Below are 26,952 nucleotides of genomic sequence, written 5' to 3'. Positions count from 1 at the left end.
TTTGATCCATTTTCTCTCACTATTATTATGTACTTGATAAGTACGTTAAAACATAAAGAAACATTGCGGGATAGTGGGAGGTTTGTCTCACCGGTTCAGTCACTTGTTATATCTTGGCATTACAGAGTGGCATTGTGGTAGAAAAAACAGCCAGATTCTATAAGAAATGACAAAGACCTAGCGAATGAGGCATCAAGTTTGGACGTTAGCATGCTCAGTCATAACTTTGTCTGCAGTGTACCGATAATTAGGCGTCACGGTGTCGTGACGTAGATTCAACTAAGTCCGTATTCACAACATATATCTTAGGATAAAATTTTTATAGAAGAATATTTTATTTATTCGTGATGCGGGATTTTTAATTAGTGAAGCCGGCTGATTCATAGGAGGATACATGTGAGAAAGAAATTCTGTAAATTCAGCCTCTTATGTGGTTCAGGCTTCATTGCACTGGCCCAGAACATACTGTGGCCAAACACTTGACTAAACACGAGCTTAGTTTACGCTATAATATTGACGCCCACTTCAACTGTCAATAGACCTTTTTTTTATACACATTCACATATTCCGCATTCCGGAAGAGAGAGAGAGTGAGAAAGGAAAGGCCGGGAAGTTAACCAAATATTGGCATCTGGTTTGCTACCCAGCGCTGGGGGCGGGGAAGTAGAGGCAAGAAAGAGGGGTTAGATAAAGAAAAAAAAAACTATGCCTTCGCGAGGAACTCAACAAATTAGATGATCAACCTCTATCGGAGCAGGGAATTCTGCAGTATTGTCAGGATGCGACTTCACAGAAGACGGCCCTGAAAGCGCTACTAAACTTTTTGCGATCGACCGGCCTTACTGAACGGTTGTAGCTAGGACGCCCTTCCTGTGTGTGTTTTCGTTTTTTTTTATTCCGGAAGCATTTAGCTTTATCATGCAATATGTTTCTGCCCTGAAGAGACACGATTCACTTTGTGGTCAATGAAAGCACACCGTCTATCTTTGTTCATCAACCTCAACAGTGAATTCAATGATTGTCGTATGACGTATACCTGAGGCTCAAGATTAGAAATACGTTAGTTCATTTAGTTTCCCTTTGAGCGTCAGGAAGCGCGAGTTCCTTGATCTCGTCATGAATTATAACTGTTTCTCTACTGTATAGCGATCACAATGAAGGGATCAGTAGGGGCTGTGGTTATTGTCGTTGAATAATTCACGATTGTACTTAGAATGATGTAGACAGCATAAACAAGTTGAAACGAACAAGATAAAAAAAATTGGCAGATCCCACGTACTGTGGGAATCGATGATATGCGAAGCACGAATGAGAAATGTTGATATGTCCCTTTAAAATCAGCACAACGTTGCGAGGTGGAGGTATATGATGCCGTACATAACTTCCGTGTCATAATTATCATGTTTAGATGCTTCGTTTACATTCGTCATCTACTCACGTCTCATGATACCAAATTACGTATGTGTGAAGCTAGCAAAACGGCCGCGAGCACGCTATGAGCGTGGTATGTTGTCATGGTCCTACATGACACGCGTGTCAGGATTATCATGTTTGCACCAGTCATAGATTTTGTCATGCATTGACGTCACGTAACACCAAATTGGGTATATGTGACGTTAGCAAAACGGCCGCGAGCGCAGCATGAATGGCCAAATATACTCCAATGTAGCGTTGACGTGCGCGCACGCTGGGCAGAGCGATGCTATGTTAGCAAAACGCGAGCACTTATATTCTAACGCCAGGCGCGGCCCAGACAACACTGCATCTCCCTCTTTTCGTGACTGAGGAACGCCGGACGCGCTGAAACGCACATGGGTCAAAGCAACGCAGTGCGGCGCGCGCCTGCGAGTATATGGCAGGACCGGCGCCTGGCGTGGCAAAGCCGGCGTAACGCAACGAAATCAACGCCGGCGAGCACGCGCACCGCGTCGCGTCGAAATGTATTGGCGTCTTGACTGTGGCATGTAGTCATGTTCTCACATGGCACGCATCTCATGACTATCACGTTTGCACCAGTTACATACCTTCGACTTCCATCGGCGGCGCGCAATGCCGAGTTTGGTAGATGTGAAGCTAGCGAAACGGCCGCGATCGCATCATGAGCATAGCGTGTAGTCATGTTGTTACATGACACCCATCTCATTTTCTTCAAGTTTGCACCAGTATCATACCTTCGTCATCCATTCACGTCCCGTAATACCAAATTTGGTATAGGTGAAGCAAGCAAAACGGCTGCCAGCGCATCATGAGCGTGGCATGTAGTCATGTTATTACATGACACACATCTTATGATTATCGTGTTTGCACCAGTCACATACCTTCATCATCCATTCACGTACCGTAATACCAAATTTGATATATGTGGCGCTAGCGAAACGGCCGCGAGCGCATCATGAGCATGGAACGTAGTCATGTTGTTAAATGACACGCATCTCATGATTTCCATGTTAGGGTCTGTCGCTTGTGTTCACCATGCAATCATGTCATACCATACCAGTCTTGAAACATGCCATGTGAACGAAACCACCGCAACAGCTGCAAGACCATGAAATGTAAATCATGACATTTATGACACACATATCATGATTTTCGTGCTATAACTAATCATATATGTTCTTCATACCGTCTTGTTATGCCATATCAAGTTTGGTATTAATACCATTATCGAAACGGCTAGGAGAGCTAAAAGCCGTAGGCGGTTAGATAGATAGATAGATAGATAGATAGATAGATAGATAGATAGATAGATAGATAGATAGATAGATAGATAGATAGATAGATAGATAGATAGATAGATAGATAGATAGATAGATAGATAGATAGATAGATAGATAGATAGATAGATAGATAGATAGATAGATAGATAGATACGCTCAAAGTCGCCGAAGTTTGCTAAGAAATGCTTCATTTAAATCGTGAGGACAGTGACTCCCACTGGAGCAAACGAAAGCGTAATAATTGTGGCAAGCATCAGTTTTCCTATTTAAGAGTTCATGTTTAATGATTTATTCTTGGTTACTCACTAGGGACGTTGTAGCTTGCTGGCTCCAGGTGATGACTGGTAGGCCTATACTATCATTTATATAAAAAAAGCACTCGCTTTAAACATACCTTTTTTTTAATAAAAACGTACGCATTAGACAAACGCGGAATTGACCTGAACGGGACTGCGTTGCGTTATAGTGTAAAATATATAACAAAAATGATTGAAAATATCAGTAACAATTTAAAGCAAATATTTTGATGAAGCATCACACAAAAGGATTGTCAAAGCATCCGTTAGGAAAGGCATGAACAAGCATTTTGTTGCTTGTTTGTGCATCTCTTTATGTGGCTGTAAGCATGTCTTTTGTGCGCTGCATCTTGAATATAATAATAATATCAGCAGTTTTACGTTCGTAAAGCATGATATGGTTATAAGAAACGCCATAGTACAAGACACTAAAATATTTCTCTATTCCGTGCCCCTAAAGCACACTTAGGTTAAGCACAGTTTCGCAAATACTATGGATCACCAGCTAGAATATTTGTATATATTAAGTAGAAACATCTTGCGTGTGCTATAATTGCAGAAACATCTTGCGTGGGTATGAAATTGGGACGAACGATAGAATGTGGAATGTTTTATAGAAGTTCCTAGAAGAGGCAAAGTTAATACATCGGTGAAAAGTAGCACAATTATGCAGAAGTTGCACGAACAAACATCTGATGAAACTAAAGATGCTTTCGTACTCGAGGTGCGAGTTCAATGTGTCTTCTCTTTGTCCCTCACTTTAACGCTGTATTTTTTGTTTTTGAAAGAATGAAGCACTACGCTCGTATTACGTTGCAAAACAAGAGAGAAAAAAGATATTGATGAGTTGCCAGCGCCTATTTGGTGACCAACATCTCCTGATATAATGTGAGTAAAGTATTTGAGTCAATTTTGTGTTTTGTCAATCTTCAGTGATTTTATTGAGTAGTGGAAGTAACGGGAAAATAGAATACAAAAGTGTATTTATAAAGGCAGTTGAAATTGCAGAAAACAATTCAGAGTTTTTCTGGCACGATCACTTTGAAACTTTGTGCACGGTTAAATGAGAAGACTAAGACATAAAGGCGCTTTTCAAGTAGATTGACCAATAAAATAGGAAGGTTCTTCAATAAAGCGTGTGACAGTTAGGTAATTCTTCTCATGACCTTCGGCGTATACCAACTTTTGATTCCTGAATCCTCAGAGGGGCATTCGTGTGCATGTTATATTCATGATTATTTCCGAGGCACTGATATTTATTCATTACGGCAAAAGGGCACTCCGGTATGATAGCTCCCCATTTTTTCTGCAGAGGAAGGTTTTCGATGACGTGTTACAATCTTGAAATAGCCTAATCGGCACCAACAATTTTGAAAGAGCACAAAATGAGCACCAAGTTTAGGCGCTAACTACACATCGGTGGAGCAAGTTTTTACGCCTAACTCTAGATATTTTTAGAACGGTGCACCATCAGAGCAACAAAAAGTGTTTCTACGTATGTGACTGCCTATTGTCATTATGTCCCTTTAAGCATATAGGGGCAAAAACTGACAGAATTCGCCCCTCTGTTCCCAGTTTTAAATTTGCGAAAGAAGGAAACGAAACGTGCGTTGTGCCACTGACATTAAAATGCTTCACATTGTAAAACATCCCCTTTTTGGAAACTCCGAAATTATACCCATGTATCGGCACACAAAAAAAAAGGAAAGAGAGAGAGGGGGGTCGCAAAATGTGGGTTAGCAAAGGAGACGAGAAAATGGCTTCGCAAGAGTCATTAATCCTTCAGGCCACAATCAACAGGTAACGATCAATGTTGACCTCGGTTTTGGCTGTAATCAATGCGACTGTTTCAAACTCTCTACTATAAGCAATACACGGTATCTATTCGTATCTGTTTAGCAAGAAAAGGGCACTCAACGTGTTTATTTTTTTTTTTTCAATTTCTCGCTGATTTCATGATTCGTGCTCGTGTCTATTATGAAAATAAAGAATTCAACAAAGGTACCAAGAAAGGCGCAGTGATGATTTTGAAAGAAAGTTTTGTCGGGCTCGACGCCGCGAATAAAACTGCGGCGTTATATCTATGGTTCAGGACTATTCGGTCCTGCATCGTAGTTGCACAGCTTACGCGTGCGTGATAGAGAGAGAAAAGATTGTAGAATAGGTGAGAGTAGAGTATAGTTGTAAAGAAAGGCTTTCAGGGGTTGGTCATGTTAACCAACTTGCATTTAAAGGCACGCGAACAGTAAGTTTCTCGTTTACTGCATAAAGCAGGCTGTTCCGACCTCAGAAATTGTATCGAGTATTGTCTGCATGTGAAAGTTACGTAGTTACGTCTGCATGTGAGTGCGTAGAAGTTCACTACTTTATTGAATTCGTATGTATACTTCCATATGCCACATGGTAGAGTGAGTATATCGCGACACTTGATGGGCTCCTTAATAAAAACTCGTGAAAGCCGGGAACTTCCAGTAATCTACTTCCCACATCTCTCTAGGAGGCTCAGAAATGCTCGAAGATGGACGCACTTTGACAAGTGGGCAGCCCCAAACCGTTGTCACTTCGGGTGCAAGGGAGTCTTGGGCGTCGTGCATAATTAACGGCTTTCTACTCGCTATCGCCGCAGAGAGCTAGCCACTCAGGCCTGACCCGCTTCCTTTGAGTTATTATTACGGCTTCAAGTTGTCGACGGGAAATCGGCGATGCTCCACTGCCCTTCCTGGTTCGTCGTGACTCCAGCAACAAAACACTGTCTTGCGAGACGAGCGATATTGAAGCAAACTTTCACTGTGTGCCTTAGTCTTGCTACTTTAACGATGACAACAGCTGGTCAAGTGAGTTCATTTAGGGACAGAGTCTTTGACTGGTTAGAACTTTACAGTAATAGTTCGCTGGAAATTATAACAGACACAGTTAGGGAGGGATGAAGAAGTATCGCGAACCTGATGCAGCAATGTATACATATTAAAATACAATTTTCTTCAAACATTTATTGCTGTTGTGTTTCATGTAATATTTGCAGGTGACGTTGACGTCCATTTGTTGATGGGCGCACTATAGATCAACAGCAAACGGCATGATGTGATGAGTGTTGCGTGACGCTTGGTTCGAATCAGGTTGTAAAGCATACATACTGGAATCGGAAACTCTTGAATGAATTTGTGTTTGAAAAGCGTGCAGTGAACCGTGTCCTTGAGCGTAATAACGTTTTGTAGGCGCCGGACGCCGTGTTGTCATTTAGCTCCATGCTTAAACGTATTGACATTGTTTTGACCCACACTATGTCAAGATCATATTTCCCTATTGTAGCGGCTGGCGAGATAGCTGCTGACCTTTTCAAGTTGCGACGTATGGGCGCCGCTGGTATATTATGGCTGGCTGAGAAAAAATAAATTTATTTAGGAAAATAACATAGGTCAAGTTTTATTATATCAAGTCCTGAAATAAATAAATCTATACATACATACAGTATGTATATATACATACAGTAACGCACAGGCAGGTTGCCAGCTACGTACGTAGGCTCTTTTAATTTTTCATAAATTTCAATAATTTGCTCTTCCTGTTTTTTCCGCTAAAAATGATGTATGATGTAACATACATACATACATACATACATACATACATACATACATACATACATACATACATACATACATACATACATACACACATACATACATACATACATACATACATACATACATACATACATACATACATACATACATACATACATACATACATACATACATACATACATACGGAAGCACACGTACGAATCCAAGTGCAAGCGCGCATCGGAATGTGGTGTCACGGGAATGAGCGAAACGGAAGCGACGAATCCATTTCCGAATAAATTACGCGAATCTTTATTGTTCGTTCCGGTGGTAGACTATCCCATTCTCTTCAAATGTCGCGGTCTTGACGAAATCTTGGCCTCCGACAATCCCGGTACTTCCATTATGGCCCGGTTTGTATGCTTCTTTTAGCCCCCCTTATATTCCGTTCTGACTAGTCTCAGAAGCCTTAAAGACTGCGCGGGGAGAGTGTAAGACGCGTGGTTCCCACTTCCGCAAGAAAGAAGAAATTGACTTTTCCTTCGCTGGCAGTGCCGCACTCGGGACGAGAAGATATGCGCTAGAGGCGGTTGGTTATAAAGCTCAGCTCTGTATAAGGGTGTTGAAAGGGGGCGAAAGAAAGAAAAGAAAGCTTTTAAATTGCAAATCTTATGTTAATGTCAGAATCTACCCTCTTTTTTGGTGTTAGTGAATACATCATCAACTTTAGTTTTCCTTCTCTTTGCTGCGTTCTCTCGCTTAGGCAATTTTATCCCAGAGCTACACACTTGCCCCTATGCGTGTTTTTTTTTTCTTTTGCACTGTAATAACAGTTGGTCGCCGCGAGTTCTGTATGTCTACACGTCTCGTCACGCGCGAACAATGGAGGCGAAAGGAGAGAGAGAGAGAGTCTATACATGACGCGGGGACAAGGTATCCGGCGGAGAGAAGGAAAAGGGTTTAAACGTGGTATACCGAGGGAGGAAAGGAAGGTGAACGAGCTATGCGATGAGGAGTGGGAGAAATGGGAGAGAGGTCAGACGTTGTGTATGAAACGAAGAAGTACGACAGAGTGAACATGACTTGACGGCGGTTCCGTTTTCTTTGGTGTTCTTTGCCTCGCCTTGACCTCTCCCAGACGGTTGCGCGCGTAGAGGAGAAAACCTGCAGCAACGAATAGCGAGCGCGAAGCGCCACAGTGAGAAATACCGCTCGTAGAAGGTGTTGAGGAGTTGGAGAAATGGTAGCAATCGGTAACGCGCGAGACGAAAGCGAAGCTGGTATAAAACAAACACGGTAGCGAGCACACACTATATGCGAAGTTGGGCGGTACGATCGCATAGGCGGAAGACGCATTCGGAAAATGAAGGCGGAGGTGGAGCTGACCGAAGAAAGCACCATGAATTGAAGGGAATGGGAAGTCGGGGGTAGGGGAGAGAGATATGTGCGAGGCTGCCGTCTAATTTGCATGTGGCGTTATGTATGCGCCTGAAAATATCATCCTTCGCGATAGCTGTCCCAACATTCCTTTTCATGCCGCCTGGAGCCAGAAGGGAACCCTAATATATTTTGATAGAGCTCCCCTGCCGTCAGGCGCCGCATGGAAAAGCGTTTTGTGTTACCAGGCTCTCTCGCTCGGATGCACGCGACTGTGGAAGCGGCAAGACGTCGACGGCGGCAACAGACAGTGGCGCACTGAACGGCGCTCGTAAAAAAATATTCGCCTCTTCAGGGCACGGCGTCGGCTGTCCCATGACGCCCGCTGTCTGTCACACAGTCTGCCGTTGCCGTTGGCACTGCGAAATTGCTGGCATGCATGTTGGTTCACGCACTTGTGAGGTTTGTTGCTTCTGCTGCTTCTGATTCGTATGAATTTTGAAGCGAGGCGGCGCAATGCAGCGGCGTGTCGTCGTTCCTTAGACTGAAGTTTTTACTTTTGTTGCTGTACCCCCTTGAGCGGGAATGTTCTAGCGTGAAATTGTTCGACTGCATCGTCTTTTCGAGTGTAGTTATCGTCGAAATGAAGTTTCATCTTTCGATTTCAAGGAAGCGTTAAATGCGAACATTCTGCCACTGATGACGGCGCACGGCATGGGGTGCTTGCTATGCATTAGCATTATTTTAGGGGCGCAGCTTCTTTTAACGGCAACCGTTCGTCCCCCGTAGTATGTAACAAGTATAACATTTTGACCTCCAAGGTGGTGTCGGTGAGAGACTTCTTCTGTGTGTTGTTGAACAATAAAAAATAGTGCTCAACGTACATGTCAATGGCTGCTAATGGGGAATGAGAGACAGGAGCATTCGGCTTTTAGTTAACGCGCAGGCTGCGATTACCATTAGCAGCCATTGACATGTACATTGAGCACTATCTGACAAGAAAGGGTTGCTACGTTATACTCGCTGGCTGTAACTTCCTTAGCTTTAGAAAGGTTTAGTGAGCGTTGACCCGCAGTGCCATGAATACAATGAACTTGTATATACCATGAATGAACTCGAGGTGGTTAAAAATAAAAAGTAGATGCGAAGCGCAAGCCGTAAGAAAGTAAAAGCCGAATTTTCCGCCTCTCATTTCCCATTAGCAGCCATTGGCATGTACATTGAGCACCATCTGACTGAAAAAGTTTGCTACGTCATACTCGCTGGGTGCAACCTCCTTGGTTTTTGAAAGGTTTAGCGAGCGTTCGGCTGCAGTGCCATAAACACAGGGAACTAGTATATACAGTGAACTCGAGGTGGTTAAAGGTGGGAAGTGGACCCAAAGCGCAAGCCGTAAAAAAGTGTGCGTGTGCCACCTCTCGCTTAGTCCTTGGAATGTCCGCTAAATGGCGGTGCTTCTATATGGGGAATATATGATGAAAAGATGCGAGATGGTGGTACTTGGAGTGTTGAATAGATGGACGAACGGACACATAGACAGATGCATGGATGGACGATTGAACGGACGCAGGGGCGGCTGCATGGACGAACGCAAGGACGGACGCACGAACAGACGCACGCACGGACGGGCTGATGGATGCATGGATGGTCACACTGATGGACGCATGGATGGTCACACTGACGGACGCATGGACGGACGGAAGCAAGAACGAATGGACGAACGAATTCTTTGCCCCACTCTCCATCATTCACTCCGTGGATATGCTGCCAATTTTTTTGTCACTCCATCGACTCTCGTATCGAAGAAAACTAGAATAGGGCCAGCTTCCGTTCACGTCGCTTACCTTTTCCCCCTCAATACCCTTTCATGTGGTGGCACTGATGAATCGAGCCTCAGTGTACATAAACTGCATGTGACTTCTGTGCATTCCTTTTCTTCAGCCTTTAATTCCTTCTTTCATACGTCACTGCTTCACACGCACCAGCGTGAAAGGTGTATCGTTACTCTTTCATTACATTCTCTCTCTTTTCTAATAGTTCACTTATTTTCGCAGAAAAAAAAATACCCCGACATTATGATAACATTCAAACCTGTCGAAGATGGCACGGTATAAGTGACTGCTCGAATGGCAACCAAGAAAATAAGGTTTACATAAATAAAAAAGGAAGTTATAAATTTTTCTGAATAATCTGGTGTGGAAATGTTGTGCTTCCCCAACCATGTTGACATGTATGACAGAATAAATTAAATACCATATTGACGTCGGCAGACATGTACGATAGAAGCCAGGGGTTCATAGCTCTAAATTTAGTGCTCTTCTATTCGACTTTGCGAGATTGTACTCCTTAGCTTGATGGTAGAACAATACGCGAAGAAAACAGTGCACGCAGAGGAATGCTCGACCAAAAAAAAGTCGCGGTGTTGCTCTATGAAAGTTATGTCGTGATTCTTTTAGGGACCTTTTAGCACGTGAGCAGTTTTGAGTTAACCATAGTGGGATGTTACAGTGTGCAAAGTAGCTATTTTTTCAATTAACACTGATCGTGTACGTCTGAATCAGAATTTTTTATTTCGTGTTAACTGCTGTGAAAACTTTGACAGCCATTAACGAGTAGAATAACGAGCATGTAGCGCACAGGCAGGATAATGGTTTGTTTTAAGGGTAACTGACTATACCAAGAGAACGCGAATGAGCGAGGGGAAGACAGAAAGTAAGGTGGGTAGATGAGATTAAGAAGTTTGAGGGTATAACGTAGCAACAGCAAGCACAGGGCCGGGTTGATTGGTGGAAAATCGGTGAGGCCTTTACCCTGCAGTGAGAGTAGTCAGGCTGGTGATGATGATGATGATGATGATGATGATGATGATGGTGATTAACGAGCAGACAACTGATACGACGTTGCGAACGTGCAACGCTGCACATTTTTATTTTCAAATTTCAACTACCCAAGACTATTGAATGCGTAACCAACGAGCGGCCGAACAAAAGACGAGGATTGGTATAGACAACGGGAGCCCCAGTGAAGAGAGGCCGCCAAATTGCAACAAAGGCATTGTGTTGGCCAAGGCCTCCGCTTATGGGGACCCGTCTTGTAAATGAAGAGTCTGTTTACTCTAGCTTTGACGGAGGATCCAGTGTCGTAGGCATAAAATTTCCTCGCAAGGCGATTGTAGCTCAACTTTCCAAAGTGTTGCCCCGACTCGGGTTATATGTGGTTCGGGCACAGAGAGCCATTCCAGAGATTAAGCTGTTCCCCTTGTCACCCCTGCCGTGAGATTAACGTGCCCTTTAAAGCCTGTGATTCTCTAATTTCGAAATATGCACGAGGACGGCGAGTTGAATCGGGCTGGGTTCACCGTATTTGCAAAATTTTAGAAGCACAAGATAAATAAAATAAGGAACTGCAAAATATCACCTTACGCCAATGGCTAAAGCATATTGCGCGAGTTTAAAGAGCTTAAACGTTGACATCTTTGCGTGGGCTGAGTAACGCTTTAGGATGGCGTATGGCTAAAGGCCCGCAGCCTGTGCGTTGCGTTGATTGCAGTGTCGGTGCAGCAGGACACGTTTCTGTGTAGGCTTTTATCTCCAAAATTAAGCTCCGAGAAAGTCTACGTTTTGGTCTTTATGTGCTGACTTGTGAACATAATCAGCTTCGGTATATTAGTAGCTCACGAAGTTTTCACATCAGAGCGAAAACTTTAAGTAAACTTTCACTGAAGAGCTTACTGTTATGACGTCATGGTGGTTGTGACATGATAATGAAGAATAGGGGCAGTAATAGTAATCAATACGGGACTTCTTTTTCAGCAAACTTGTGCGCAGAGAGTGAAAAGCATGAGAAGTGCTAGAAACACTGGCCATATGCACTGATATCAACAAGCACAGTCATCGGCCGTCAATTATCAGCTCGCCTGTGGCATGCGTCGGCTATTATACAAGCCTTATCGAATCTTCCAGCGTTATCGCTAATACATGCGTAAGCTCTGAAATAAACTCTATCACTCGTGTCCTGCGCGTAATCTTTCTTAATGGGCCCCTAAACAGCGTTACCAAATAGAGAGAACAACAAAAAAAAACGGCTTGTTGTACTAAATTGCCGTTTCTCGTCTCTTTGGCGCCCTTGGGTACTATGGCGGTTCGTTTCCGTGATGCCGTGCAGAACAAAGCTCTCAATTTATTTATTTATGTATTTATTTATTTATTTATTTATGATACCTCAAGGGCCCCAGTCAAGGGGTGTTACATGAGGGGGTAGACAGTTCACAAACAGATGATTTGTTTGATGGCTTCTTCGAAATGGGCGATGCTGGAGTGGTGCACGATGTCAGCAGGAAGATCGTTCCATTCTGTTGATGTTTGCACAAAAAATGAAGAGTGATGGGCAGTGGTATGCGCACGGGGTGGATAAACCGCTTTCGAATGGCTGATAAGGCATGAAAGACGATGGGCTGGAACGATAACATGGTTTAGGTGCAATGCATGATAAAATGTGTGAAACAAACACAGTCTTGAAATTTTGCGGCGTGAAGCTAAGTTAACCACGTTAGCTTGAGATTTTATTTCGGTGACGCTACTAAGATAGGAATAGTAAGAATAAATGAATCTGGCTGCCCGATTTTTGATTGTTTCAAGCGTTTTAATAAGAGTTATTTGATGGGGATCCCAGATGACACATGCATATTCTAGCTTCGGGCGGACTAGTGTTAGATAGGTTAAAAGTTTAACAGAAGGTGGGGCTAGACGTAAGTTTCTTCGGAGATAGCCAAGCACGCGGTTGGCGTCATTAGTGATGTTCATAATGTGGGATGACCAGGTCAGATCTGAAGTTAGAGTGATACCGAGGTATTTACATGAATTAGCTGCTGTTATTTCAGAATCAAACAGGAAGTATTTATTGGAGGAATAGGATTGACGGCGATGGAAGGAAATGACACAAGTTTTCTTTATGTTAAAGGACATCAGCCATTTTTCGCATCTTGATTGAATCAAAGAAAGATCAGACTGTAGGATGACAGGGTCGTTAGGATTGTGAATAGGACGATAAATGACACAGTCGTCTTCGAACAGACGAATGTTAGACGCTAAGTTATTGGGGAGGTCGTTAATATAGATTAGGAATAGTAGAGGACCAAGGACCGTGCCTTGAGGTACGCTGGAGGTTACAGCGGATAGGGAGGAGCAATGGTTATTAGCACAAACGAACTGCTTACGGTTAGTCAAGAAGTCACATATCCAATTAAAAACAAGACAATTAAGGTTAAGACGTGAAAGCTTCAAAAATAATCTGTTATGAGAAACTTTGGCAAAGGCTTTTTCGAAATCAATGAAAATGGCGTCTACAGGTATGTTATTATCCAGGCTTGAACTCAGGTCGTTAACGAACAGGGAAATTGATTCATATACGAGAGATATCAGTTGTTCATTGTCTCCCGTCCTCCCTTTTTACTCTGTTGCGCACCCATTCTGCTTTATCTCGCATGAATTTCATGCGCAACCAACTGATTTCTCTTCGTCTGATCCAGTTCTGAGTGCGCAGACGGAGGTAGCTGTGAGCAGCCAACAAGCGCAAAATCCTGATAGGCGCAATGTTTAGTGCTGACATTGTACACGTGCTTTATGAACGAATAAGTTGCGAAGAGGGGATAGTGCCTGTAGGCAAGATAGTGATGTCGAAAAACAAAGCACTCTCGTTTTTGCACTCTAAAATAAAGGGGCCCTTAAAAACAGTCTGAAATAATCGCAAAATTTTCAAGCATTGCGGGGTGGCCTGCGACGATGCAGCCCGTGCAACCACGTTGAAATCTCCGAAGAGGAGCTGGCGTTGCATCGTTTATATAGAAGGGGCAGCTCAATGGGATTCATCCGCAGATATGCAAAGTGAGTCGGAGAGATTGAAAGAAGCCAGGCTTCATCGTCGAAACGAAAGCAAGAGTATAGGCAGCAAGCCGAGAAGACGGAGGAAAAAGGAGCCGCAAACCTAGATAAGCATAACCGTGCAACCAAGCTGTAAGTTTAACCATACTTTTCGCTACGCAGACCCATGCATAACTGAGTTAAGCCACAATAATTCTTTTTTTTTGCGGGTTAAGTCCAATTGCATTAAAGTATAAGAATTAAGCTCGCGCGTCAGAAGGAGCTAGCCAGTGGCTGTCCGCCATGTACAAGCGCTAATCTGCTGTAACGCAACCACTCTAGAAAGTATAAGAGTTTCTTATGCAAGATGGAAGCTGCTCAAATATTTTACTAGTCAGACGAGCTGAAAAAAAAAATGCCAGGCCTGCACGAAACGCGCAGCACAGTCACAACGCAAGGTGGAAGAGTGGCCTTTCGGAGCCTCTTTTAAATGCTCTTTCGGTAACTGCTACAAACCCACTCGCGGGGTAACCACTATGTCATAAATAATCAATTTTCGTGTAGTAGGCAGGCATTCACTATGCCATTTTTTCGTCATTTTTCGGAGAAGCGTGCTACATGCTACTGGCTTGCAAAGAACTTTGTGCAATTTTTGGATCATGTGGCTGACGACGATGAAGAATTATGCCTGAAGATTTGTAATGAGTTAGAGCATTCGGCAACGCAAACGTAACTCAATCCGCATTGTGTGACGCCTGAATGTTCCTTTGCTGTTCTAAAACACTTAATTTCTCAAAATGACGACATTCCTTTCACGAAAGCAAGCCTCCCAAGTCCAGTATGCAACGAAGTTGTTTTAAAGCACCAGCGTGGGCTGTGTGGTATAATGCTAGGCTGATACGAAGGGGAGCCGGCTTCGAATCCCATTGTGTCCTTAATTCTTTTTATTTGCTTAGTTTCTAACACGAAAGCGTTTTATGAAGGGGTCCACCAAGATTTCAGTGACGTACTTCCGTCACAAAAGTGACGTCAAAAATAACACTATCAGAAGACAAATGTTCTGTAACGGTAGTCGAACCCACGACCTCTCGGTCGGCAACAACAGCTGCTTGGCATGCTACCCACTGCACCATGGTTGCTTACTTTATAAACTTTATAAAGCATGCATTTTATGTCTATCATTGCCCTCTTACAGTGCTCCTGGGAAAGTGCATTGTCGCATCTTGAACGTGGAATCGACGATTGGTTCCTTCAACGCGTCGTTGCTACGCGTCCGTTCTATTTGGAGCGTTTTAATGAAAGTACAATTTCGCTAGGTCGTGATTTTACCTAAAGCGTCAGCGTGGCTCATTGTATCCATGCGTGTAAAAAATCACAGCTTAACCACGGAGTTCATGATCATGAGTGGGGCGGAGCGTCTGCCAGTCCGTTCGCGCTTCTGTCCATCCGTTCGTTCTTGCTTCCGTCTGTTCATGCGTCCGTCTGTGCGACCGTCCATGCGTCCACCCGTCCATCCGTCGCTGCGTTCACCCTTCCGCGCGTCCATCTGTGCTTCTGTCCATCCGTCCCAGCGTTCGTACGTGCATCCGTCCATCCATTTGTTTATCTAGTGAACATCCCAAGTACCAACATCTCGCACCTTTTCATCATATATTCACCATATTGAAGTACCACCATCCAGCGGGCATTCCAAAGACTAAACGAGAGGTGGTATGGCCGGACTAGAAGAGTGGCACGCGCGCACTCTCTTATGACCGGCGCTTCGTGTATAGTTCCCACCTTACACCACCACTAGTTCATTGCACGGCGGCCCAACCATCGCTAAACCTTGCTAAAACCAAGGAGGTTTCACCCAGTGAGTTTAACGTGGCAACTTTTTCTGGTCACATAGGGCTCAAAGTTCGTCCTTCGGTTACTAGTTTTTTTAGTAAGCATCAAAATCAAGGCAAATTTTATTGGAGGCTAAGCCACTGATACTCGTCTTTGTAGGTTATTTCATTAGAAACAATTATCTTTCTATTTATGGCTAACGAGTGCGGGTTTCGTCTTCAAAAAAAAAATGCACGCGTGCCGCTCCTGTAGTCCAGCCGTGGAGGTGGCTACCTACTACTACTACTACTACTACTACTACTACTACTACTACTTTACTATAACTGCTACTACTACTACTATTACTACTACGACGACAACTGTACTATAACTGCTACTACATACATACATTGCGGACGCTCGACTCACGGCTTAAGGAGCTTCGCCTAAAAATAGTTCAGTGAAGCATAGAGCAACAGACTCTATAGAGCAAAGCACCTACTTCGCTTGGATGTAACCCCGCTTTCCCCGCTGACGCTCGCCACGCGAAAAGTCGTGGCCGGCCAACAGAAAGGACACAACGCACGTGGCACTTTCCTCTTATCGGGAAGTGGCGTTCAATAACTCAAACATGCCGCGAGTAGGTGACCTTCGCCAAGTTTGGCGTACATTAACTCACTTTGTTCTGGCTTTCATACCGCTTTCTTTGTTTTCACTATCATTCTTAACTATTAAATACCGAAAACATGCATGGCAGCGAATGCGTGCTTAATCAATAATGAATCATTTTTCATGGACGTTAGTCATCGGAATGCAGATGTCAATATGCATTTGCGAAAAACGGGGTTTTAGCTGTCTAACACCAACCGCCATGGGATATGCTCAATTATATCAAAATACTGTAAGCACAAAACTGTTCATTAAGGAAACTTTTGACTTTCGTGTTTTACCGATTGCTATGACTGAGGGATCAACCATGTTTTTTTTTTCTCATTTCGTGCGATAGTGGTTGCGGAGACCGGTGGCGGCGGCAGTGGACAACTACGGCACGCGTGACCTTTTTTTTTTTTTTTGATCTCATAACAGTTTTTGCTGTAAAAGTGATAAAAAGCCTGGTTGCGAAATGGCGTGTGGTTATCAGGTCAGAAGGGAAACTCTAAGATGTGATCGAAGGCCGTTTTACGTCACACGACTTCCTGCAATCAACTTACTCGTGGTATATTACCTGGTGTAGGAAGGATATGATGTAATAGTACGCAAACGTAGTGTGCAAGAACATCACGCGTCATTTAGAAGGAGCATCGGACTTGTTTTCTTTTTCTAAACTTTGTTTTTGACTAAGTTTTCTACACATTGATGGGTAAGGGGGGTGAAGGAGTTATATCGAAATCAGTATATAAATGAAGTGGAGAGAATGCAGTTAGGTCTATTTTTAATTCGTTCACAGAATCAAAGACGCACTGAAGTAGGACGTACCTTCCTAAGTGTGATTTCGAAGTGTTCCTCTCAAGGCCGTAAATGTATATATATAGGTATGAACAGATGCCTCTAACTTCGGATATGTCCCATTTCACGAGGTAATGGAGCCTGAGCAAGCGTAGCTGCGAAAACCTGCCCCACGGTTATTTCTGTCGGCTTTGTAGCTGTCATCGCGTTATTTCTGTCGGATCAAGAGACAGGGTGTAGACAGACAGAAAGACTCATTCATTTCATCTGAAATTAGGAGAGAGAAAAAAATGTGTGTACTTATATGAAAACAGATTCGTGTTCGTCTAGATCACGCAAGCACACATTACGTACGGCTACGCGTAAAGGCGGACTAATGGGTTCCACTCCCGTACATTCTGAACGCGTTCACCCATCGCCCGTTTTTAATGCATCCACGCCCTGACATCACGAGTGACACGATTCGTTCATTGCTCTCCCGACTCTTTTATCTCACCTGGGCACCGTATGTACAGAAATATCGCACTGAGGATCGGGGAAAGAAACAAAGAAACAAAAAAATTCCGGAGAAAACGTGCGTACACGAACGCGAATTTCCGAAAACACGGGCGCAAAGTAGCATGTTTGCGCGATCGACTAACGCGTCAACATTTCCGAATTGCCTGCCGTGAATTTTGCTGCAAGTTTCCCAATGCGTAACACAACTGCGATAAACGTTTAAAAAAAGCAGCAGTAAATACAGAAAACAAAAACGAGCCGGCGTATCCTAAGCGCAGAATGATTTGGAGATGGTGTATAGCGATTTCCGCACACACGGTCACGTTGCACGTTTTGCATTTTACTGAGTTCAACGCTATAGCGCCACCGGTGCGATCGCGTACACACGGAATAACGCGTTGCAGCGTGCACTTTTCTCGTCAACAGCGGCCCTCTTTAGCGGCGCGAAACTCAAAGAGGAGTTGAAAGGTCGTTAGCGTAGTGCTGCTCCCACTGTTTGCCTTTCCTACGAGAGGAGTGATCTCCAGCCTCGACTCTCTTCTCATATTTGATACTTCGTCCTGGAGTGTTCCACGAAAACACGCAACGCATGTATGCCCGCGTAGCAAGCCGTTATTCGATGACGTTGGATGTGTTTTAGGCGATTTCTCCTGCACCGTGTTTTTTTAGGCGTCTGCCCCCTTCGCTGTGTGTTCAGTCTCACCGTGCCAAATGGGCTGCGATTTACGCGAACGCTCTCGGAATAGAACTGCACGTGGCAACAAGGCATAAATTTGTTCTCCAGTTTTTTGCCCCGCCGCAGTGGTCTAGTGGCTAAGGTACTCGGCTACTGACCCGCAGGTCGCGGGTTCGAATCCCGGCTGCATTTCCGATGAAGGCGGAAATGTTGTAGGCCCGTGTGCTTAGATTTGGGTGCACGTTAAAGAACCCCACTTGGTCGAAGTTTCCGGAGCCCTCCACTACGGCGTCTCTCATAATCATATGGTGGTTTTGGGACGTTAAACCCCACATATCACCCATTTGTTCTCCAGTTTCCCGCCTACTCACTTCTTTTTGAAAGCTTTGATCATAAATTTTTTCTAAAGGGCCAACTGTAAATAGTTGTATAGCTGTTGTAATGTCAAAGTGCCGATGGAGGCGGAAACGTTGTAGGCCCGTGTGCTCAGGTTCGGGTGCACGTTAAAGAACCCCAGGTGGTCGAAATTCCAGGAGCCCTTCACTACGACATCTCTCATAATCATGCGGTGGTTTTGGGACGTTAAGCCCCGCATATCTAATGTCAAAGTGCAGCTGCTCAAGCGTCATCTCCAGTGTATACCTAAAACGGACATCGCGATGTGCCTCCGGTGCACACTGGCACGCTAACAGCGACAGAAAAGATAACACGTTTGTTGGCCCAAGCGAGGTGGCCGGACAGTTTAATACCACGGCATCGTGGATTACTTGTTGCTATAGAACATTTGAATATCACGCACTGACGTAGCTAAAATAAGTACTAGTAACACGAAGTGTCGTAAGATTGAAAGCGTTACACTATATAACTGCGTATAAACTAAACAAAAAAGTTAAATGCACGCTTTCTTCTCATAGAACCAAAATTTTGTATTTGGTTGATGTATAGTACTGATGGGAATTATGGCTAGCATCTAATATTTCTTCTAGTGCAGTTAGTGCACATTTTGGAAAACACAGCTGTAAACACGCGTAATTTTTTAAAAGGGTGCGCAAACTTAAACTACGCTACAAAAAAAATTAGACACTAGAGAAAATATTAGAAATATATTATTCAGTCCGCTTGGACCACGCCACATGAGTGCAGCTTCGTTGAAGGCGTCCACCAATTATGCGATGCACGCCGTGAATGTGTACGTGTACAGAACAGTACATGCATGTGTGTTGGTGTAAGTAGGCTTCGTCAACAACATCGAGCAGCTAGCACCAACTTCTTGGCAGCAGGTGCTCCAACGTCCACGATAAGCATACTCGAGACTGCACTGTATAAGTGAGCACGCTTATTGCGAGCACGGGAGAGCGTTCAACACGTCGCTGCTATCAGCGGTGCTGACAGCAGTGGTGCAATGATTGTCTGATATCAAAGATGCTTACCAATGTGCGCAGTTTATCTTCGGCATCGCTGTTTTCGTCATTACGGGCGTCGCGTCATCGGTAAGAAGTTTTGACGAAAGTACACTCAGATTACGCCGTGAGTGCGATAATGGAGTAATGTCGCAGTTGGCGCACTGCGCATGTGCCGCTCCTCGCTTTAGTGTATGTAGCCACGCTCATGGTAGCGTTTGGCGAGAGCCTACATGACTTACTGATTTAGGCTGACGTCAGTCTTTGATGCAGCAACGTTACCAAAGAGAGATGCTGCGTCATTGCGCCATCTTGTTCTTCGCGGTGTGAGCGCCATTGGCGCGATCGCCAAGTAACCGCAGTCACTCGTCGACAAGACGGCGACGAAGGTAGTGGTAGTGCCTTAAGCGCGGCCAGTGGTGCCTCAGGAGCCGCAACAAATGTCTGGATGTTGCACACCGCTGTGCAGAAGCGACTCCATGATTGATTGATATGTGGAGGTTAACGTCCCAAAACGACCATATGATCATGAGAGACGCCGTAGTGGAGGGCTCCGGAAATTTCGACTACTGAGGTTCTTTAACGTGCACCCAAATCTGAGCACACGGGCCTACAACATTTACGCCTCCATCGGAAATGCAGCCGCCGCGGCCGGGATTCGAACCCGCGACCTGCGGGTCGGCAGCCGAGTACCTTAGCCACTAGACCACCGCGGCGGGGCAGAAGCGACTCCAGGAACGACGTGAAATGTTCCGTGTTCCAACTTGTCCGAGCCCACGAAAACTTATGGGAAGCTACTACTGCGTCTCGCGTTTGCTTTGTGAGTACAGCATACTTTACAAAATGTTCTTGCCGTGTGACAAGTTTTATGTGTTTGACAGCGTTGGTGGATCCATGTAACCGAAGGTGTCGGTGCTGTTATTACGCATTTCGAGTATGAAGCCCACGTACGGGGCGCGTATACTAATGGAAACACACTCACTATAGTAGTGAGCTGAACGTCTTTGCTCGAGTTTGTGGAAGGTCTTATTGCTAAGCGAAGGGTTCAGCAGTAATGAACGTTATAGCTGTGCGGGGACAAGTGCGTCTAGAGTTAGACGCTAGATGAGTAGTCGACATACTTACAGCACACAGCGTGGGTTGCTGAAGCACGCAGTTGTCTTTAAACCAAATCTGAGGCTTTTTTGTTGAGGCTGTACCACCACTGTCTTGTGGCGAACGTGATGGCGGTGTGTCAGACCACACTATATTTAGTGCAAGTGCATCGCCCTCCGGTTAGGACAGTCTTATAAAGCACGTTTCAAGATGTTGATACAACAAAACTGGTCCCCCTAAGTGGTCACGTAGGCTGCCTCATAAATGCAGCTAGAGGGCTACGTGCGGCGCTACCGTGTTCGCGCTGAGTGTGAACATGACTGCACATATAGTAATCTACACTCTTACTGAGACAGCCTAGTCTTTAGGCGCCATGTGCTCGTCAGTGAACTCTATGTATTTATTTTCTTGAAATAATATACAGTGTCTATTTTTAGGATAGGGAACACGGTAGCGTATGGCCTGCGCACTCCGTAGGCTGCTGGCAGCGCGCCCAAGCAGGAGCGAGAGCAACCACAGCTTATTTACGCGTCATCTCTCGGCGAGCGAAACAACCATTCATTGCTTATATGTAAGCAGCGGAAAGACCGGAATCCTTTCCTTGTTGAAGGCAATAACGCAGGAGGCCGATAATAGCCGTGAAGGGAGATGGGTAGCAATCTTGCTGCTGGTTCCTTATCTATGTTTTGCTCGCCAAGAGATGACGCGAAAAGAGGCTGTGGTTGCTTTCACTCCCGCTTGAACGCGCTGCCAGCAGCCGCCGGAGCGCGCAGGCTACGCGCTCCCGTGTTCCCTTTCATAAAACAAAATGACACTGTACACACACGGCGTTAGATGGTGAGACATTAAAGCGACAAACACACGCATTTAATGTTCGTATATAGCGTGCGTCGCAAGCACACTTGAGCACGATCACATTGCACCGGCATGAAAACATTTCTATATAATAGGGAACGTTTACCGGGTATACAGCTGCACTGTCCGAGAATTTTATGAACAATACAAGTGGCCCCCCAAAACGTAAAAAAACTAAGGCAGCTTCATCATAATGATGCCAAGCTTGCAGACAGTGCAGAGATGGGCAGCCTTCCTCGTTTGTTTGTTTCCTCTTTCTTTCTTCCCATCTTTCTTTCCGGACGTCATTTCCAGTTTTTTTTCGTTTTCCTTACTTATGTTTTTCTTTCTTATTCCCCTCTTCATTAGTCGATTCATCTTTCAATTTCATAAGTGGTTGGTGTTGTCGTGTTTCCTTAGCCATAACAGTATTACCCGCTTTTAATATTATTAAGGTGCTCGATGAATAAGAGGAAGAAGGCTTTCCTAAGGCGCGAGCTCGCTTTCAATATGCTTCAGCTGACTATGCAGTATGAGGTTTTGCCCACGTTGATATCATCATTAAGGTGCTCGAAGAACAAGGCAAAAAAAGCCATCTAATTTCAACATCGTCACAAAAACAAGAGGAAGAAGATTTATCGTTGCCGGGAGCACGCGCTGAATATGCTGCAGATATATGTACCAATCCCCCAGCGTGGGTATGCGCCATATCATCAAGGATCTTGACTAGACTTGATATGTACCTTTGCCTGCAAAACGCCAAGTGATGACGACTGCGTAGACGGCAGCCTAGCGCCCAATGTGCTGGACTCCTAAAAAGCTCATCCGTACAGCAGACGTGCTGGTCACCTGAAATGCGGGAAATGTATGCTATACAAATAAAAAGTCCTGAATTTTTTTGGTACATGCCAATGAGAGCGGACGCTTACCCCCGTATTCTAGAACGTCCCTTCACTCAACGCTTCCCCTTCACTTGAGAAAGCCGATAGGAGTGCCGTCTCTACGCACGGAAAGTCACTGCATATCAGCAATAATCTGCTGTGATTATTTAGTAGCGCAGCATCATTTTCAGCCGAGCAGTGGCGCAGTGCTCAACTCTGTCAAGTGAAGGGTGAAAGCCGAGTCGAGGAGCGTTTGTGAATACGGGGGTTAGTCTCGATAAACATAGCAACCTCTGTGGAAAGAAACTCAGCGCTAGAGCCAAGGAATAACAGACAAAGGGAAGCATAAGGTATAAATGTTGGTCTTAAGAGTGCCAGGTTGGTGGAATGAAAAAAAAAAGAGAGAGAGAATAGAACGTTGAGCACGGAGGAAGAATATGGGTGGTGAATCTGCTTACGCGTGTGAGACTTCGCCACTTAGTCAAATGCGCTCACACAAGCTTGTAAAAACTATGGCACGAATGTCAATTTACTGTCTTGTGGTCCGACCAGCGACGTGGACCACGCTGTAGCAGGAATGCTAGAGAAAAACGGCTGATCGTAATATTAATAATTGTTGGTGTTTAACGTCCCGGGGCCACGATAAGATTATGCAGGACGCGCACTTCATTTGCACCTAACGCGCCGCTACATCTAAGTGCACGATCCTCAAGCATTTTCGTCTCTATCTAAAACGCGGTTGAGATCGAATCCCACAATCTTTGAGTCAACGCTCGAGCATCATAACCGCCAAACCACTGTGGCGGCTGCAGCATAACGCAGCACGTTGTCTTACTTTACAAATACAACCACCTTTCCTTAATCTGTCTTAACTTTTAATACCAGAAACCGCATTCACGTTTGAAAATATGGGCGTAGCACTAACTACTTATTTTTGTGTAGTTAGTGCGTAGCACTAACTACACAACTGCACCCTGCATGCGTTTTTCTGAAACGCAACCATTGACAGGTACAGTAAACAGGGAAGACCAAATGAACCAATAGGTCCTCGTTATACGAGCACCTGTCATCATTGTAGCAGTGTTATCCGGTCTGGTTTAGTAAACAACCGTAAAGCGAGGTGGCAACAGAAACTGCGATAAGCTCGTGTCCGTTAAGTTGACGTGAAAAGCTTTCGGGACTGACTCGCTAATCCACGCTGCCAACAATGGTCTGTTTATAGAAGTTCTAGCACACAGTGGTGTTTCAATGCACGTCGGGATGGCCGAGGTTGTGAGTGCGCGATAAGCGTAGCAACAGGTTTTCTTGTTTCCTTTCTCACTGGTTAATGAGGCGTTGAATTCGCGAAGCTGACCGTACGCGTCTGCTGATAAGCATACAAACGAGGCAAGTACAGTGAGTACGAGAGCTGTCCGCTTGTCTACCCCCTGTTGATCCCGGAACTATTGCACATTGACGCGGACTATCAGTCAGTTGCCCTATGACGAGTTAAAAAAAAGACGGCATAGCCACAGTGAATAATGATGAGTGGGCGAAGCAGTGGAATGAGTGAGCGAAGCAGAGGCATTACCCGTGACATTTACCTCTTACGTAGTTAGCTTGGCTGTAGGCTCGTGTGCTCAGAATTGGGTGCACGTTGAAGAACCCCAGGTGGTCGAAATTTCCGGAGCCCTCCACTACGGCGTGTCTCATAATCACATATGGTGGTTCTGGGACGTTAAACCCCACATATTAATCCATCAATCGACATCGTAGTCAGCATCATCATCGGTGGCGGCTACGGCGCACAACGCCAACGCTAACGGACAAGCCTCGGCCATAAGGAGCTTCACCCCTAAAACAGTCATGCTGTGTGTCTAAAAGTTTATAGGCTGGAAAGGCTGCCCATGCATACGTTTGTGGGACATGCGGTTTTAATGAATAATGAGCCATTTCTGGTAATGTACTAGCAGACTTCGTATTAGTAAAATGAGGTCGACCACGGTGGTGTGGTGGTTATTTACGGTGCTCGGCTGCTGATGTCGTGTTCGATCCTCCACGGCAGTCGTATATCGATGAAGGCTAAATCGTAGAGACCCATGTAATGTACCATGGTTGTCCACATTAGGAACACCAGGTGGTCGAAATTTTCAGAGCCCTCCACTATGGCGTCTCTCGTAGCCATGTCGTGGTTTTAGAACGTTAAACTGCGACAAGTATTATTATTATTAGTAAAAAGGGACGTTACTAACGAGGTCTTTGTAGACCCTTCAACTGTTTCATCTAACGCATTCAATAGCAAACGAACCAACGTAAGCATGAAGTTCTCGGCTGTTTGCTTGAAGACAACGACAGAACACCAAATTGAGTCACTATGAAGTGCACATAACATTCTTGCGTAGTAGCTAACTAGGCTATTGACCTGGTTAATCTCACTATAGTAGTAATTGCATTGCACTAATGCACTGACCCAAACTGAATCTCTCATGGTTGTTCATTATTGTAGTTCATTATTGTAGTTCACTGCTGCATGTACGTACGCCTTTTGAACCAAGAGTTGCTTTTTCAGTTAGAGGCTAGCTATAGTGGAACCAGAACCAGAACGAGAGCAGGAATAATCTGTATTCAGTGATAGCAGTGTGCAGAAATGACACCAGTTAGGCACTGCCAATAGGTAGCGCAATTGCTCGGTATTTACCGAGTTCGCTTAAAATGAGATATTCAGAAATAAATAATAGATGTCATAATACATATACGTAATAGAGGTAATGTGGGACGCACGTTACCTTCAACGAATTGAAGCAGGGCAACAGTATTCGTGTTGCCAAATATCGCTTTGAAGCGTTAGATTGTCGGGAAGCGATATATAAGACAAGATAAGCTTTCTTGAGGTATTTGTCCCGGCCGTTCAAACCAAGTATGATGAACGGATACCAGCTTGCTCAACTTGCCGTTTCACTCACGGTTTGATGGGTCTCGTTGGAATGAAACCAACAGCGAGATTGAACGGCAGGTACTGTTTAGACTCCGGGAACGGTAGCAAAGTGAAGGGCGAATGTTGAAGTGGCATGCTGTTTCGGGATACGCGAATGCAGGATAGGTATACGTGAGAAATATTTCTTGAAAGTCAGTTGTGATGGCATTTTCTGCGCATAAATATCGACCATTCAATCGTGCATTAATCGTGCAAGCTGTCGCCTTTATTAAAAAATAAATAATAAAGAAAAAAAACTGACTCGATCCGCTTAGCGGACACCGCTGAAACAGCGAAGCTAGAGCCCTTTCTTTCGTCATACTATTACACTTCTTTGACCTGCAAGACTTTCAGATATGTTGTATCACTGCTCTTTATTGAACAATTTTCATTAGACTTTGAGGTGGTAGCGTATCCACCGCACTTTATAACTCCAAAGTATCTCGTGCCAGTGGTGTGACTACGGCGAGGCGCCTGCCATTCGGTGGGATAAATGCTGTTGATGATGATGATGATGATGAGCCTTTTGCTTTGCTGGCACTCGCCCACAAAGGGGGATCGGCCAAGAACCGGGCGGCAGGATCCCCAAGTTAGTTGTGCATTTAAAATGATTAAATGGAATTTCAGTATAAAGCAAAAACAAATGGTAAAATATATGTAAATGCTACACGAGCCAGTGGTAAGGCACTCAGACAGTCTGGTAGCCCAAAATATTACAACAATAGACTAACAAGGTAATCTTTTTGTTACCATTATGTACTCCCACGCAGCAGAGCAAACCTCCCTGTGGCAATAACCTAATGTAATCCCTCCAAAGGATAATATTACTGCCACGTTTATTTTTAAACCTAATTTCTCAATGGGTCCAACAAGGTATTTTTTTCTTTGATAAGAATATCGGTTACAGAATAAAAAGAAATGTCTATTGTTGCTAATTCCTTGCAAAAAGACATAACAGAGATGCTGTGAATGCAGCTTTATGTAAGTAATAATTCAGGTGCGGATTCTGCATCGTAATCTGGTGATTGTAATTTCTAACTGCCGAGATACACACCACTGTCTGTTACAGGAAAATCTTAGTTGTAAGAAGTCTCTGACTTTATCCAATGATAATTAGTCAATTTCCTTGTGCAAACAAGCATTTCTGTATCTGAGTGCTGTTACAGAAGCGAAATCAGGTAAAATAGGTAAGAGTGGTCCGCTTAAAGATGCTTTGGCTAACGAGTCTGCCATCTCCTTCCGTAATGGCCATAATAAATCCCGTAGTGGCCAGGTATCCACAGCAAGTGGAATTTTCTCAGGTTTGCTGGTAATAAACTACTAATCATACTCATTAATGGTAAATATTTTGCTGCAGATAGTGCAGTACATACTGAGATAGAATCAGTATGACGGCTTCTAATTCGCTAGCAGGAAGTTTACGAAGTGCTAAAATTATAGCAAATAATTCAGCAATGAATATAGGCGTATAATCTGGTAATCGAACCGAAAAAGACCAGTCGAGAGAAGTACAGAAGATGCGTACTCCAGCCTTTTCTTTTAATACAGATGC

At 44.4% G+C, this 26,952-nt stretch overlaps 1 protein-coding gene across 5 annotated transcripts in view; it reads left to right on the top strand.

Moving 5' to 3' along the window:
* Positions 1-26,952, top strand: part of LOC142814695 (lachesin-like) — a 295,460-nt gene that overhangs the window by 98,741 nt on the left and 169,767 nt on the right. The window lies entirely within an intron of this gene.

This window comes from Rhipicephalus microplus, chromosome 1 (genome assembly GCF_043290135.1).
Source record: "Rhipicephalus microplus isolate Deutch F79 chromosome 1, USDA_Rmic, whole genome shotgun sequence".
In the NCBI taxonomy this organism is placed as follows: Eukaryota; Metazoa; Arthropoda; class Arachnida; order Ixodida; family Ixodidae; genus Rhipicephalus; species Rhipicephalus microplus.
Note: the sequence above shows the minus strand (reverse complement) of the source record. Positions and strands in the feature narration are given on the sequence as shown.